Raw genomic sequence first — 14,495 nt, forward strand, 5'->3', positions numbered from 1 at the left:
CTAACGTTGTATCCTGACAAAAAAATATCGCAGGCACACTTAAGGTGGGAATGCGATGTGTGTGGGAATGCGAAAGCACTGAAGTGCCTTTGGTGTAATGTTTTTTTTTTCCGCGTGTTCCTTCTCCGCGCAAGCTCTCCCTTGCGTTCTAAACTGCACTTCGGTAAGGCCAAATGAAAAACACGCCAAGCTCAGCGGCATTGAATTGGACATTGATAATTTTTATTTCACACACTCATTTCGTACACTCATGATGTGACACCACCTCCTCCCCATTAGGCCTCATTCACACAGCCGTCAAACGCTCCGTCACGTCACCAGTCACGGCATCTGTTTTCGTCGGGGGAGAGGGTTTCCGAGAGGGTTTCCGTCACCGTGCTGGCGACGTAAAGGTAGAGCACCGCTCTGCGTCGCCAGCAAGCCGTTTTTGAGGGGAAAACGACTCGGAAACCCTGTCCCCTGACGAAAACGGACGCCGTGACGGTGACGTGACGGAGCGTTTGACGGCTGTGTGAATGAGGCCTTAGCTGCACCGTCACGTCCGCAATGACGCACGCACTAGGCACACCTTTATCACTGTAAAAAATTTCCGTAATTTCACAGCAAAAACCTACGTAAAATTTACGTAGACCATTCTGTTTTATGAAAAACGGCGGGATTCTACGTAAAAAAGACGGACGTGAGCTCCGTTTATGAAAAACGGCGGGATTCTACGTAAAAAAGACGGACGTGAGCTCCGTTTTTGAAATACGGAGAGCCGTCCGTAATTTCATGAGGAGGGCAACTGAACATGTTACTAGTGAAAAATGAACACGCAAAGAATATAACGAAAAGACACTGTCTACTCTCACTGCCAGTTACATATATCACCATAGATAACGCTGTTTGAACATTATTCGCGTGCGAGCATAGTAAACACACAAAAAGAAGCAGGTAGGGTTTGAGCGGTGGCGCTGCTTACCACCCCTTCATCGCGCCTACACGCTGGGTTGGATTCCTCCAGCACAAACAACTGTACGAGTACTCGCTAATGGCGGACGGTGGAGGTGGTGTTCCTGTCGCATTTGTGATTTCACACTAAATAGGAAGGAATCGGCGCTGGATTGTTACACAAGTAAGTGATTTAAGTGTCCTTTTTTCGTTGTTGGTGCACGTCGCGCGTGCGAAATGCTCCGCGATGGCCGGTGATGGGCTCAATTGTGTTGTCTGAGCACGCTCTTTAACGAGATTCCTTGGCCATGAGGATTGACAAAGCGACATTGCGAGTCTGTGATAAAGGGGTGTTTCATTTGCTGTGTTGAATGCATACTCACTACAACTGAGACGTGTAGGCAATATTAGCGGCGTTGACGCCTCTAGTAGCTCCTTTGTCGTCTAATGTGGCCGCTGGTTTACGGACGTTAGCATTCCAGTTAGTACTGTGTTGTGCTGTGTTCTCGGCGTTCCAAAATTAAGTGAAGGCGTTGTACCCGTTAGTATCTCTCTCGACGCGCTGCAACGTTATGTTACCAATATTCGGTGACGCACTGCATCACAGTGAAATTTTTAGCCATTATTATAAGCTTCGGACGCAGTGCCTTGGCTGGGCGTGCATAATCGCAGTGTTCACGCCCGGGATTGGAAGATTGCTCATGTATGAAGACCTCATTGAGCATGTTCGATGTGCATGCCCCTTCATTACAATCAAATGACGGTGGAGCGTGCTTACTGCCATAACCTTGTGCCACCTGCAGTGGTAGGGAACACGGGTGTCACACGGTGCCCTTTCGTTTGTAGTAGAGCCCGAGCAATCGTGCACGATCGCAATTGAAAGTTGTCCGTGTGATACCCGTTAAGAGTCATTGCAAAGGAAATGGATTATTTTCTACCTGGCAATCTGTATTCGTTTTTTTTTTTTTGACAGCTACCAGGCTGACGATTAACGTTCTGACGCAGTACGTCAGCATATCACGTATTCTGGGAGGGAGGATTGCCGCTTAAGTTCTGCCCATATGCGGCCGTAATTGTAAAACAAATGCATGCGAAAAGTATTTTTAACTTAACCTTGACATAGAATAGTGGTGGCCAAACGTGCATTACGGACATTCCAAAGTTATATATATTCCTAACAAGTGTAAAAACAAACCAAACTATATGTCAACACTGATGTTGAAGGGAAGTTCACACTTACTGTCTCGAGTTGCATAGACTAATTTTCAGCTTACACGCATCATTGCAATAATTATAAAATGCGTGCATGTGTTGTAAGTTATGCAGGGCAAAATTTTTGTCAGCTCATTTTTCTAATAGAAAGTGCTTCATAAAGTTTTTTTTGCAAAAAGTTAAACGAGGCCATTAGCACTTTATAAAATACTGTGAGCTATCTCACAGCAATAACAGTAATTCAGTGACAAGCTTATATGCAATAGTGTAATTGTATATAAAAATGTTTGTGCTTTGCTTTGGATGACCGGTCAGAAAGTAACTGATATCAGTATTTCATTTGCAGCTGTTGCACCAGTGAAGGATGTCTGTGTGCCGCCTTGCATTCAGTTTCTCAGTCATGGGGGCCTGCTTGCAACACCAGTGGTAATGCAGTCTTGCATTGTGCTATTTGTTCTGGTAAGCTGTGCCATTCTATCGTATATCAGTCATGCATATGCAGTCCTAATGGACATTGACTGCAAATGTTGGTTGAATGACAATGCCTATACAAGTATAATAATTCTTGCAGATGTATCCAAAAGATAAATGATGTTTTGTTCTTCCTGGGGCAACCAATTGGTTCAGCATGAGGACGTCGACTTGAAAGTGGGATTGTTTCATACTTGTCTCGGTTGCACATGAGTTGTGTTCAAAAAACACTAATAGCACCAGATTTCGGGATATGAGGCAACAGATAAAACATGCACCAATAAAAATTCTTCGTTTAGTTTGCCTCTATGAGTATGCAAAAACACCTGCATACTGACCTCTAACACTGTCATGCATGGGCTCCATGGTAACTAAGTGTAGCCACTGCTCAGCTTACTATAATAGGTGAAGATGCCTCGATGGATTTGCGTGTGACATTGGAAGGTATCATAACAAGGTAAAATATAGCTTCAGCACACAGCTGTGTCACGTGGTCAGATGACCAAAATATATGAATATTTTGAAGGGAATGAACAGCACTACTGCCAGAATGAAGTGAAGGTGAAGGGCACAGCAACACATTCTCTTTATCCTGTCTATGGCACCATTCAGTTCCTTCCTACACATGCACCAACCAGCCCAGTTCAGAACGCTCTAGCAGTTCATCTGAAATACCTTAATTTGTCTAGAAGATTAAGTGTATACACACTAGCATATGTGGGGGCTATTCTGCGAGTTTTGTATGTTTTGAACATGTGCCATGAGGATTCTTCATTGCTCAAAACTTGATATACAACTGCACAAAGCAGCATCAATAGCTACGTTGCTTCCCCATCTTGTGTCGAGGGTCTGTGCGTGTTTCCTAAGATAGTCCTTGTGTCGTCATCCTGTTTGTCCTACATAATTGCTGCTGCAGGGCAGTAGGATGTTGTAAACAGCACCAACTGCACTTCCTATGATCTCCAGCACATACTTCTTGATGCAAACTTCTTGTCTTGACCTGGTCCGGTTGACATTTTCGTACCTGACCAGTTTGTTGGCCCTGAAAATAAAAAGGTAGTTCCAACTCTCCCTAGCAATTTGCTTGAATTCACAGCTTCCTTTGTGTACCTATTGTATAGCAGTGATAGGCCTTGGCTTCCTTGAAGTACTCCGACTGAAGACTTCACCTATGTTCAGCTCCGTTAAATGCTTCTTGGCAACGCATGGCGAAAGGCAGTGCGAACACACTGTTAAAAGCAACCATACTTGGGTCTTGAAGCTCCCCTCCACTTCGTGGTAGTGCCCTTGTGTTCCTGTAGCAACAACACGCTTCAGTGTTCAAGTGCGCTAATAGGAAAGGCCAAGACACTTTTGAGTGTGGGGCATAGATCTGGCACGATGCTCACCACAGAAAACCTTCAAGCCAGATATTGGAGCTTGCCTTCCAGCAGTTTTACTTCCATGAGCACACCTGGCACTGTGGAGGAGACATTAAAAAATGGCTGAACTCCTTGAGTAGCCTTGCGTGGTAACTTCTCAGACAAAAACACTGTCAGGTAACCGTAAAACTCTAGCTAATGTGGGCACCAGTGTAGTAAAGTTATTTTGCTTCATTGGCAACTTTCTCCTCTATATTAGGTGAAGTAAGGCTACTAAATGGGTAGAGTGATTTTCTTCCTGTCTTCTCTGCAGTGCTAGATGAGTTCACGTACGGGGAAGAACTACCACTAGACAGTGATCTTCCATATCTGGACCGCAGGGTTTTCTTTGGTTAGTGTTATGTATGCTGGAGCTATGCTCAATGTTTGGAGGAGGGTATTCTGCCTTCCGCATCGGCACACTCTTTCGCTGTGAAGCTCATCACAGGAACACCAAAAGGCGTCCTCAAGAAATCGAGGCATCACCAAGTGGAGGAGAGCTTCTGAACCCATGTCTAACATTTCCTTAAAGTGTGGTGGCCACTGTTATATCATATTCACAAGGTCAGTCATAATGTCAAAGAGACTGTTGGGAAAGCTGGAACTTTCCTTTTATTTTTCACGTCGAGCAATCGGGGTACATTGTGCGAAAAGGGTGACTCGGATCTAGCCTTGACGCAAAGTGTAGCAAAAGGCAGAACAGCAGTTCATCAACTGTGCGGTTGTTGTTTACATTATCCCGCTATCCAGCAGCTGCAACTACGCAGGACAACAAGCCTAGTATATATATGTTTGTCTTTAAACAAAATTCTTTGCCTGCATTCATGTTGTCTAGCCTTCTCCCGTCTTTTCGTGCTGTCCCCAAGTAATCGCATAGGTACACTCTTACATAACTTGCAATTATAAGATTCATGCTTGGGAATATAATCGGAAACTGTGCCATATGGATGACATAATTCATTACACGTGGTGTTAAAGTGGCTGTGCAGTCTGGGTAGGGGCTTCAAATCTGCTTGTTATAGCAATTCATAAGTTGCTTCCAAAACTTGAGATACAAAGATTCAAGCTATGTCTGTGAAAACAGTGCATCATGTTACAAGGAACTGTTAGAACACTCATGGGAAATAGCTCGGTATTGCGAGAGGTTGTAGAAACTTGCTTCAACTTGCTTTCTACAGCATTTTATAAAGATGCTTTTTTAACTCCCGCATCTGTCGTGTTGTCTCATCACAAAACTGTAAACAAATATGAGTATTATGCCTTGAATTTCAGTAAAGATTACATGAATATGATTAATCCTTTCCGACGCTATGCACACAATTCAATACACCAAGATAGTGCATTAATAGCAATGGCATTGATTAAAGTAAGGATATTTAAAATGTGTCCCGTACATCTTCAAACTCTTCTAATTGAAATAGTGCTGCATGTTTGAATTACACAGGCAAATTGTTTTAGTAAAGGAAGTATGCAGGTAGATGGTTGGGTACTTTGCTTGGTGTATGTAATTGTATGTATGTCACTTCTTTCATCGTTTTTCACAGTGTGTTGCACCAGTCCTAATTTTCGAATGGCTGGATAGGTGCTATTCAAGCCTGGTAGACATCAAATAGTTGATGTTTGCAAATCTGATGTACTTGCACTGAGTTTTTGCATGGAGTGCACATTCCATAAACTTGACAAACTCACTAAAGAACTGAAAACTCCTAATCTATTGTACTTCTGTAAGCATTTTATGAATATGAAGATGTAAGAAATGCGGTGAAGCTAAGTTTTCAATCAACACAACTAATTGGCATGTGAAAGGGTTAAGGAAAGAGGCTCCTTGAAACAATTTCTCGAAACATTGCAACATACCACCTGAGGGTCTCCAAGCTTAACCTCTTACTACTGTTTTGCAAATCACAATATTGACTGAATGCAATATTTTTCTGACCATGATTTTCATGTAATGTAAAGAAAGTTAACACGCCTAGTCTTACATGAAGATAAATTCGAAATCATTTATTTATAGCACTCACTTAGCAGCAGTTCTGAACTTTTCTTTATCAGTATAGTACTTGTGATTCACCTTTGTATTGCTGAGTACAGGTAGAGATATGGTTAGTTTACTAGAAAGGATCCCGAATTTTCCACCTTCTGATTGTAGCTTAGACCGTCACTTGTACTTCACAAGGAGTGGACTGTGGTAGCTAGGAAATATAGTTTTCCTGAGAATTTCCATGCATGCAATTTTGATTCTGTCTGCTAGCATGTTTGTATTACAGCATGAATTTCATAGATTAGAGGCTCCATGAAGGTACATTCTGTCGTTGAATGTCTATGAGATGGTTAAGCAGGTTGACTGTATCTAGTTACAACTCCTCATGTCCTGTGGCAGTTACGTTTGTGTGGTTTGGTGCTGTCAGTGTAAGCTTAACATTTCTTTCCTTCTCCCAGGAAGGACACAAGCATTGAGGAGCCATTTGACCTGCCACTACACTGATACGGTATTTGGTAGGTTCTATTACAGGTTTTCTTTCGTGTAGTAGTACCTGCTATAATTCTGTATAACGTGTTCAGACCTTTAGTCAGCAGGCTGTTTGACAACAGGTATTTACAAATGAATAACTAACAAGATTTTCAAGGTCATTAGTGATACAATCGTTGCACACTGCTGCATTTTTCTGCAAATTAATTGATGAGCCATCCAGCAAGTGCTGCTCTCCTGCCTTAATGCACAAACCTTCAAATACTGTTAACCCTATATCACAAGTGTACAGCAAATGGAGATGACTGTTCACAGCGACAAGTTCATAATGTTTACTTACATGCAAAAGGGAGTCAAACGTCAGGTACACATTTGAAGTTTTCCAAAACAAGTTCGTCATCATAGTGCATAAATGAACAAGTAACTTAGCGCAATAAAAATACACAGGCACAAGAAAGGGAGACAAAGACAAGCGCTTGGTGACTCAGAAGTGTGTGACATATATGTTCCAACCAATTATTATTTTCTAAATTTTCTTCTACTGATCCAGGATTCCTGTGACTACTTGCCTTAGGTAACATACTCTGTTGCCTTCTTGCCCTAGAAAACATAACTAGTGCCTTCTTGCAGCCCTTTAAACTGGCAACATCTTCACCACCGACAGTAGAGCATGTTCAGATAAATTCAACTAGACATGCCTGGTGACCACTTAATTTTGGTGAACAAATTTTATTTTGTGCCCGAGCCTGACGACAATGAAATCAATGATATCTTCTATTTTGTTGTAGCGCAAGCTGAACGACAAGGACAACAGAAAGGCAAATTTGAGGCACAGCCAGCGCTAACGTTCAACAACAGATTCGTTTCCAGTTCTCATCACTATATATACCCTGAAAACGTCATACAACACGTGTAAAAGCTCGGTAAACATGAACTAAAAAAAAACGGGAACCACACGCATGCAGTTTTTTAGCCACATAGATTGACAGACATGTAGACGTTTAACGCGAACAAAGATCGCATCATCTTCCACCTGCTTCTACTCATGATAACTGTTTTTTTTAATCTAGGTTTGCGCTTGCATCTTTGGCAATGAAGGGCAAGAAAACCATCAGCAGCCAGGTATTTACTTTGTTATTGTGTTCTCGTAGCCTGTCATTTACACATCTACCAGTTTGACCAATGTAGGACCGTCCACACTCAAAGGAATGTCGTATAAAACACACGTGATGCAATCAATGAATTTGTTTTTATGTTCATTTTCGCATGCAGTATCCGCAATTCTTTCTGGCTTTGTCTTCCTACACAGGCTCCCCAATTTATTAGGAGCTGAAAAAACTATGTTGATATCAGACCTTCCAGCAATCTTTATTCTGTGGGAGAAACTATGTATGTAGGGGATGACAGCAACCTTTCTTTTCTTTATGTCGGTGTTTGTACCATTCACTTGCTCGGAACCTTTTTTCACTTGGCTCGGGTAACCAGCGCCGCTTAAACGTGAGACTTGCCATCTGAAGCTATTGTGCATTAGGTGCCGGCATGGCTTCTTGAGCGCTTCACTGAAACACACCTTCATGATTCCCCCTCTTCAAGTTTTGTATGCACGGAATGAAATGGTAAAAGTGGCTTACTTGCCCAAATGGTAAAAGTGGCTTACTTGCCCTAGGTTCTTAACCCCAGCAGGTTTTGTTATCGGTGAGCACAAAATTAATGTGAAGGAATCCAAACTTCCCGTCACATGCCTATCCTGCGCCTAATGCACGATTGCTTCGAACGGCAAGTCTCACGTTTAAGCGGCTTTGTTTACCCGAGCCACGTGCTCATGTCAGTCGCAGCAGGACTGCTTAAAAAGGCACAGCAAAAAGGTTCTGAGCAGGTATATGGTACAAGTACCGATATAAAGAAAAAGATTGCTGCCATGCCCTACATACATAGTTTCTCCCACAGATTAAAGATTGCTGGAAGGAGTGACATCAATGTTGTTTTTTCGACGCCTACTAAATTAATGAGCCTGTGTGGGAAGTCAAGGCCAGAAAGAATTTTGGATACTGCATGCGAGAAGGAACATAAAAGCAAATTCATTGATTATATCGCGTGTGTTGTATACCGCATTCCTCTTGGGTGTGGAGGGTCCTACATTGGCCAAACTGTTAGATGTATAAATGACAGGCTATGAGAACACAATGACAAATTAAATACCCTGGCTGCTGACGGTTTTCTTGCCCTTCATTGCCAAAGATAAGTGCAAACCTAGATTCAAAAAAGCAGTCATCATGAATAGAAGCAGGTGCAAGATAATGTGCTGAACTATAGACACTAGAAACATATCAATATTTGGTGACACATCAGTAAGCCTTCAATTTCATTATCCTCGAAAGAGCTTGATTATCTTTGTTCGCGTTAAACGTGTACATGTGTCAATCTGTGTGGCTTAAAAAACTGCATGCGTGTGGTTCCTGGTTTTCTTTAGTTCATGTTTACCGTGCCTTCACACGTGTTGTATGACGTTTTGAGGGTATATATAGTGACGAGAACAGGAAATAAATCTGATGTTGGAAGTTAACACTGTGTGCATGTCAAATGTGCCTTTCTGTTGTACCTGTTGTTCAGCCTTGCGCTGCAATAAAATAAAAGATGCCATACAAACAAGCCCCTATAGCTACCCTCATTGTTAGTTTCGCAAGAAAAAGAATTGTCTTTGAAAATAAAATATAGAAGCACCTGTTCAGTTGGAAGCATTTTTTTCTGGATTCTGCCAAATCCGTATTTTGATTAATCCCAAAGAAAAAGTGTTGTGGCTATGGCTCTAAGAATATTTTGGCACAGACTGCAGGCAAATAGCATGAATTCCAACTAATTACCACGGAGTATCCCTGCTACGATATAAAGTAAAACTTTGAAAACACATCATTGCACATGTTTTAAGTTCAGTGTGTTTTTCTCTGCATCTATTAACAGCACGGAATTTGGCCATCCTGTTGCCATTGAAGTCGCAGACATTTGGGCAAATAGCTCTGCCCTCGTTGACTCTCAAAATCCACGAGAAGCGCTCATATTTGGACATTGCTTTAGTTTGAGCTTTACTTTAAAATTTCTTTAGGAGAGGCGGAATTCCCAAATTAAGCACGTCACCCAAGTAATGCTGTCTGGAACGACATGTTGCATTATTTGTTTGGTTCTGGGGTTGCCAGTCAAGGAATGGACAGAATAAACGGTACTGCCTGTAGCTGCCACATATGGGGTCCATGTGTACTTGTTGCAGGTTCATTTACGTCGCGAAAGTGCTACAGGTTACTTCGAAAAGCACAGACTGACAAAACGGCAAATTTTTGGGGGAACACAGCGACTTATGTGGATTGACCTTGGGTGGTGTGTCTATAATTATAACTTTTTAAGGGGGTGGAGATAGTATGTTGACGCACTGACGACCATAACTTTCAATTATCATTGCTTAAGTAAAAAGTATATTGCACATTGATACTTTCATGACAAAAACCAACCAAATCTGAAAGAGGCTGAAAGGCACACATGTTGTATTGCAAGGCATGCTTTCTTCATATTGTTGCTAATTTATAAGCTGGTCATCTGGACAGTACCTCTGGCTTGGTTGTTTTGCATCGGAATTGTACAACATGAGTGGTTTGAGCTCGTTTTAAGAGTGCTTCATTGTTTTGGGAAAACAGTGGAATCTGCAAGGTTTTCTATTAGAGCAGTGAAAGTTGAAAGCCATGGTCCGCAGTATGGTGGGGGTCGTGGTAGCTCTACCTACATGCAGAAAATGTAATCTCTGACTGTCAATGTGCACATGAGAGTTTTGCCTGTTCCAAGTGAGCCATCAAATAACTTGGGTAGATTTCATCTGAAGTTTTTCATGTTATAAGGCTAGGAACATATACTAACAAGGCAGAGTATGACATTTTTTTAGAGCACTGGTAGTTACATTTGTGACTTGGAAATCATTTATTGTTGATGTATCTGACTAAAAACGGTGATGATGGTGGTACAGTAAACCTTGTTACAAGAGGCACCCAAGGGACTCGGGAAACATGTCTCTTGTAACCAAGGTCTCTTGTAACCAAAATTCTAAAAACACTGAGGAGTCGAACTAGACCACTTTATTATACATGAGCACCAAAGTGTGTTTAAACTCATCTTTGATGCGAACAGAGCTGTCTCATGGAAACATGGCTATGGCTCCGGAGTTTGATTACCGGCATACAAAGTGACCAGCACCGTATACGCTGTGACAGAAATCCAACTCAATGGTACTCTGTCACAGAGTCGGTGTGGGAGCGCGACGATTATAGAAGCATAATGGCAGAAAATTCAGTGAAATTGGTAGTCTCAACCATGTGAGGAATGACAGCCGGCTGCGGAACAAAACAAAATAGAGCCAAGGGAGTGAAAATTGCAGCGCATACCGGTTAGTACGACGTTAGCCGCATTACGTGAGCGTGTCTGGGTTGTGTCTTATAAATAGTGAAGAATTTGCTCTAGGGACATAAAAAAAGTTGTCCTTAGTAACCGAGTGTCTCTTGTAACCATGTCTCTTGTATGCAATGTTGTTAACATGGCGAACATAGGAAAACCAGCAAAACCATTTTGAAATGTCTCTCATAACCGAGTGTCTCTTGTAACGAGATTTTACTACTAATAAAGAGTCTTAATTGATTGTTTTTTTTTCCTTTTCAGGCAAAGGCAGGAGGCATCTGCAAGCAACCAGTCATTCCGATTCTCAACCAATCCTTCTAGTCAGCCGATTTCTAGTGTCTTATCTTGCAAGTTTTTTTCAGTAAAGCACAATAAACACGCAGTTTCGTTCAGATTCAGGTGGCTTGTTGCTTTTTGGGCACGAATTTGTATGTATGCTTTGTACACGTCATGTACAGAACTCAAATGCAACATGGCAACACTGACACGAAGATGAAGCGGTGTAGAAGACAGTTACACAAGGAGGAAACGTGCACACACAGCATTTTCAGTGTGGTGTATGTCCACTTATGTGCATTGATTTCTGCCCCATTTCAAGCTATATCTGATGTGAGTTAGCCATGTTGTAATGTACAACTTGGTATAACTTATTTCAATGAAACAAACAATTTTCTCATTTGCTGGAGATATACACCTGCATCATCATTTACAAAACAAATTTTGCACCTGTTGATACGAAGCAAGATAAAGCTGAACAAGTTCGTACGTATTCATGGTACAGGCACGCAAGCATAGAAGACATGGACACAAGAAGAACAAAAATAAAGGTGTTTCTGTCTTCCTTTCTGTTCTTTTTGTGTGTTTTATGTGCATACCTTTCCTCAGTACGGTCTGTCCGTTTTTAATTGGGAAAGTACGGTGCTCAAGTTACAGAATTTCCGTTCTACGGAGCTCACCGTTTTGTATTTGCAAAATACAGACAATTCCGTGATCACAACTACGGAAATAACCATTTTCCATTCGACGGAAATCACCGTTTTCCATTCGACGGAACTCTCCGTTTTCCATTCGACGGAAATCACCGTTTTCCATTTGACGGAACTCTCCGTTTTCCATTCAACGGAAAAAATTTTTACAGACTATCCGTTTGACGGAAACGCTGTTTTTCATTTACGGAAAAGTGTCCGGCAACGTTTTACCTTCAACTTTCACCGTAAACTGAAGAAATTTTTTTACAGTGTAGCTAGAATTGTATTTTAACGAGTTCTTTATATTTTCTTAATCGTGTACGTTATGATCGATGAAATTGTGTGAAAAGCGTGTTACAAACCTGTTTCATCCTGTTCTCTTGTGTATATAATCGTGTGTATTCTGCTCACTCTGCTTGGACTTGTTGACCGCAGTATAATTCACACTAATATAACTTTGTATTGGTTCTGTGTAATACCCTCAACAAGAGGTCCTTTAAGGGCAGCTTTAATAAATAAATGCCTGACGTTAGTTATCGTTTTTTTTTCTGCTTGTCGTGTCACAGTACTCAGTCCTGAATAACAAAAATTTCGACGCAAAAAAGTTTCACGCTGGTCTCGGTACGCAAAACAGTGGCACACTCATGCCAACCCCGAGTAAATTCCTGCCACAAGCAACTTTTCTTAATTTAGTACATAATATTTAGATGTTAGCTGCTTTAAGTGGCGTCAGCTACTCCTTTACACACGGTATGGATGCCCACTAAAACCGATCGAACAAGTCCACACTTAACAAGGGGAAGGTAACAATGAAAAAGTCCAACGAAGCCAGGTGATATAGATGCCCTAAGGAAGCTTACCAGAGAGGTCACATAAGCGGCATTGGAATATAAAATCAGGTTTCATAGACACACTAAATACAAGAAGTAACGCAAGTGGAAAATTGCGCGAACAATAAATTGTGTGAGCATAAAATGTCGTGCGCACTGCCTGTACACCGAGACCGGTGTGGGTAGAGGCGTATGTTGAAAAGAAACGCAAGGTTTTTACTGCAGTAAGAATATGCATGCACCATAAACAAGAATGTAGACACCGCGATAAGCTGAGTGTAAATCATGGTGCATGATGCTGATGTTTTGTACACTTATGGTTGATTATAGTAGTCTGTACACTGATTCGTGTATTATCGCATTGTCAGGCGCATGCATATTGTTCCTGTCATGGATGCTTTCCCAATAAAAACTCAGTTGCGAGTCAGCGACCGTATTGCGTCTCGCACCATCCCTTGCTTTGTCCCTTGCGTGCTGCTACTAGTTTTACAGTGAAGACGAAGTCAGCTCTCAGAAAGCACATGCATTCAATCACAGATTTGAACACAAAATGAGCCCAAATAAAACTCAGACAGCGTACAGCGGACGGCAGAACTCTACTCAATTATAGCGAAACACACACAGTTGCTTCCTCCCAGAAATATTTATTTATTATTTATTTATTTATTTATTTATTTATTTATTTATTTATTTAACTTTTATTTATTTATTTAACTATTTATTTATTTATTTATGTATTTATTTTCGTGCTCTCAGTCGCGCGAAGGCTTTACAGAGATCAGGGGCCAGAACAAATGTTAGTTTTAGTGGCTGTCTGGAAATCCTTGGCGTAAGAGATATCAGCGATGGAGGCAAGGAGGTGGTTGCAGTCTTCAGATGTTCTTGGTATAAATGAGTTTGAGTAAATTTTTGTGCGACAAAGGGGTGCACCAACTTTTTGGGAATAATCTACAGGGTGTTCAAAATTAAGCTTTATGGTTGTCTTAAAATAACGCACTGGGAGGCACGCGAAGACCACCTGTTCAAATAAGTTATGTGGCCAGGAGTACACAAAGTCAGATCATAATTATCGCTATCAGCAGCCCGATTAACTAAAATTGAATAATTCACTTTTTGTTGACTGCCGTAAGTGGGTATGTTTGTATTGAACAGTTAGAGGGGTAGTGGTGTTTCTACGGAGTTTCACTTGGAAGACTTCTTCTAGCATGTCTGTGCTCCGAGATATCAGACTCCAAATTTTAATTGTCACCCATGCAAGAGAGTGAGGATCGGCGCAAAGCTCCCCCCTGATGTGACGCGGCTGTCTGACAACGGGACGAAGGGCGCCACCTGCATACTTGTGAGGCAGTCGGGGCCTCCGTGATGCTTAGAATATTAACCAATAGATAGGTTGCACGGACGTCATCGCAGACGTCAACTTTGGGCAGAAGCAGGTCGAGAAGCGGCTTAAGGGCAAGAAACATGACAGCATGACCGCAACGACAGGCGCGTCTTGTGTCGTCAGAGCGATAACACTGATAAGCCGGTGAAAAACAATCGCCGTCAAAAAGCGAAACAGTGTGGGCGTGATAATACGCTGCACTGACGTCATCGCAGACGCCATCTTTGGGTACCAGCGCGGTGAGAGATGGCTCCGTGACGTTACAAGAATGCTATCTATACACTCATGTTTAGTGCCGTGTTGTGCCCAACTACGTATAGATGTTGCGAGACAAAACAAACCACCGAAAAGTCTATATTTTACGCTATAGTTTATCGTAGAAAGAACATTTATGACGTATTT

The 14,495-nt window shown here is 41.8% G+C and overlaps 1 long non-coding RNA gene across 1 annotated transcript; it reads left to right on the forward strand.

Moving 5' to 3' along the window:
- The first annotated feature begins 610 nt into the window (after positions 1–610).
- On the forward strand, positions 611–12,112 carry LOC125942378 (uncharacterized). The gene is made up of 4 exons (XR_007465052.1): positions 611–1,114; positions 2,489–2,601; positions 6,453–6,509; positions 11,176–12,112. It is a non-coding gene; the product is annotated as an uncharacterized LOC125942378 (long non-coding RNA).
- Positions 12,113–14,495: the final 2,383 nt, after the last annotated feature.

The sequence above is a fragment of the Dermacentor silvarum genome, chromosome 1, assembly GCF_013339745.2.
Source record: "Dermacentor silvarum isolate Dsil-2018 chromosome 1, BIME_Dsil_1.4, whole genome shotgun sequence".
NCBI lineage: Eukaryota > Metazoa > Arthropoda > Arachnida > Ixodida > Ixodidae > Dermacentor > Dermacentor silvarum.